Source organism: Triplophysa dalaica, chromosome 22 (genome assembly GCF_015846415.1).
Source record: "Triplophysa dalaica isolate WHDGS20190420 chromosome 22, ASM1584641v1, whole genome shotgun sequence".
NCBI lineage: Eukaryota > Metazoa > Chordata > Actinopteri > Cypriniformes > Nemacheilidae > Triplophysa > Triplophysa dalaica.
The window spans coordinates 20,043,609-20,046,884 of record NC_079563.1 but is presented as its reverse complement, the minus strand read 5'-3'; the positions used below and the strand labels follow the sequence as shown (position 1 = coordinate 20,046,884).

General features: G+C 34.1%; 1 long non-coding RNA gene across 1 annotated transcript; it reads left to right on the top strand.

Moving 5' to 3' along the window:
• Positions 1-310: 310 nt before the first annotated feature.
• LOC130412066 (uncharacterized) lies at positions 311-3,021 on the top strand. The gene is made up of 3 exons (XR_008905154.1): positions 311-569; positions 1,394-1,440; positions 2,899-3,021. It is a non-coding gene; the product is annotated as an uncharacterized LOC130412066 (long non-coding RNA).
• Positions 3,022-3,276: the final 255 nt, after the last annotated feature.

The window sequence follows — 3,276 nt, the reverse complement described above, 5'->3', positions numbered from 1 at the left end:
TGTCTTATTGGGCAATTCAACTGTGCTGTAATGCGATCATAACAACTAGTCCTATTAAGCGAATCTGTCAGGAGATTTCTTTCGCTCATTTTTGCTCATTTTTCCTCATATTTCTGATCCGAAATCCAATTCTCAAAACTACTTATTCAAACTCCACAACATTTCTCAGCAGCGGAAGTTGTAGTGAATGGGAGAGTACCACAAATATTTTTTTCCATTCCCATTTGCTCAAATAGCCAAAAATAGCCACAAAATAGGAAAAAATATAGAACTGAATGCAGTCAGCAGAGAGAATGAAATCAAGTTTACAGAAGCTGCATAAGAAACACCCCCACATTAGCATTAACTAGTTTTTTTTCTTGTAATTTGATACAAAGGCAGTATAATACCAAATATAATCTTATAAATGTACATTAATTTAAAAAATATAAATACATATGAAAAACTTTCAAGGATTAACGATGCTGATGACCGTGATAGTATGGGCGTGGTTTAAGAGAGCACACCACGTGCGTTTTCAAACAGCGTGACTAACGGACGGACGACTTCAGAGCTACTTCGACATTCAGGTAAGCATAGAGACATTTGCTGATTCTATGAAAAATACATTAATAACAATGTTGATAATCTTAGTTTTGCAGCAGTTACTATTGTTTTAATGAGGTTATGATTGGGTTAACCGTAGGATTGAATTATCTCGAAAACTGCGGCCGTTATTCACAGAGCTGTTAGCTATAGCTAAAGGCTAACGTTATTTACAACTAAGGAATACAGTCGAATGTCGTTGATAAATGTTTTTGCTAAGGCGATGTTTTTCCCGAAGATTTAGTTCACTCTTTTGATTTATCGAAATGTTTTTCGTTGGAACACTTTCTTGATATTCAAACCAAATCGGCTAAGAGCATCGTCGGTCCTGGAGGGCCGCGTTAGAGTTTATAGCTCCAACCTTAATAAAACACACCCTAAAAAGCTCATCTGTGTATTCGGGATTAACGTTATTAACCCAGATAGCAAGACTTGTGTTTGATAAGGGTTGGATCGAGTTAAACTCAGCTAGCGCGGCACTCCAGTAGCGACGTTGGCTTCACTGGGCTAAGATTAGATGACCGGATGAACAAGACGCGCAATTTTACCCAAAGAGTTAAAGTTAGTTTGACGTTTGATATTCATTAGACATTTAGGCATTTGCGCGTGTTATGTTTTCATATACGGTACTGAATCCATGTTTTTATGTTTAATATGATGTACTTCAATTAATTTAACTCTGCCACCGTTTCAGATAAAGTTATCAAACCAACTGTCAAATTATCAGAATATTATTCACTATAACGCATCAGGCTGGTTTTATTTTCAGATTAATTAATTTGTCTGTTTTTTCTCATTTCTTTAACAGTGGCAATTTTACAAAATATATCCCTCATGGAGTCTGACCGGGACTGGGTATGACCATTTTGTTCCCCCCTTTTAGTTTTTTTATTTATTTAAATTATTTTTTATATTTAAATTCAATTATTTTCAATATTTGCCATGTTAAAAACGTCTTTAAAATATTATTTTGCGCAAGGTAGAAAATTGAAACTCTTGTCAATAAATAATATTTTTAACGATACAATAGCAAGACTATTTTGATGCAGTAATGCTCAGTGTTTGAATATTAGTTGTAAATACAAATGAAGAGTTTGGTTTTCAATTTTCAAAAATCATGTTTTTTTATTATGTTTCATTGTGTTAGTTAGCTGTATTTTTTGAGTTAGTATGTCTTAAATCAAAACAAACAAACTGCAGTTTGATTGATATCACTCAATTGGAATGAACAATAATTTTTTTTAAACATAACTTTATTTTGGAATTATTGTTATCTCATTTTGGAACATACTCTTCAAATACTAACTTAAAGGAACACCTGTCCATAACTCTGACTAATCATTAGTTCATAATACTTAAACAATAAAAAAAAATATTCGCTCCTTTTTTTATAAGATCTTCTGCATGAGCAACTACAGTGTTCCAGTTATTTTATACTAAATCTCACCTCACTTAAAGGAGAAGTTCACCCAAAATTATACTTTGTGTGATTTTTTTTTTTTTTACTCACCCACATGACGTTAAACATGTTTATACAACTTCCGGCATCTTTGGACTACAAATAAAGATATTTAGGTGACATCCGAGAAATTTCCAGGCCTCCTCATAGACATCATGGTGCTAGTTTTGCTAAGGTCCAGAAAAGTACTACAGACATCGTCAAATTGGTCCACCCGTGCATTGTGGCTCAGTTGAAATTTTTTGAAGCGACGAGAATGCTTTATGTGCGAACAACACACCAAAATACAGATTTAATCAATATATTCACCTCTGTCTTTTCAGTGTATTCACAAGAGCACTTCTTCATCTTCTTCTTCTTGGATGAGAGCACATTGACGCATGCGTATTAGGTTTGTGTGCCGAACAACGCATGGGGATTGCCCCTATTGGGCATTCTTACTCATAACACGGAAGCGCAACTCTGTGTTTCTTCATGCAGAAGAAGTGCTCTTGTTAACGCGTGGCATACACTGACATTCGTCAGACACTGACACAAAACGGTAGTTTGTTTTGTTTTTCAAACATAAAGCATTCTTGTCGCTTCAAAAAATTCAACTGAGCCACTATGCACGGGTGGACCAATTTAACAATGTATTTAGTACTTTGCTGGACTTTGGCCAAAACTGACACCATGATGTCTATGAGGAGGCCTGGAAGTCTCTCTGATGTCACCTAAATATCTTCATTTGTGCTCCAAAGAAGCCGGAAGTTCTCTAAACCTGTTTAACGTCATCTGGGTGAGTAAAAAATCACACAAAATTGATTTGTGGGTGAACTTCCACTTACAATACTGTTGTCTTTTTGTCGTTCCAGTATCTCCCGACATTCTCTGAAGCTTAGGTCCACTAAGATGTCCGTTGATTGAAGCTGACATGGAGTCACAGTGACATCCTTAAAAACTGTTGTCATGTATAATACATCTCTGCATCTTAAAATATTTCTCTGCATCTTTAAATATTTGTTTTTTTTATTTTTTGTCTATGTTTTAGATTTAAGTGTTTAAGCTGTTTTCATGAAAAAATATTGCCATGTCTACCTTTTTTTATGAATGTTCTAAATATTTTGAATAATTTCAATCCATTTAAAAATCTTAAAGTTCTTAATTTTGTTTTCTTTTGATTGTTTTTCATGTTTTATATTGATGTGAACTGGAAATACTGTTTGATCTGCAAGTTAATTATATTATAAACT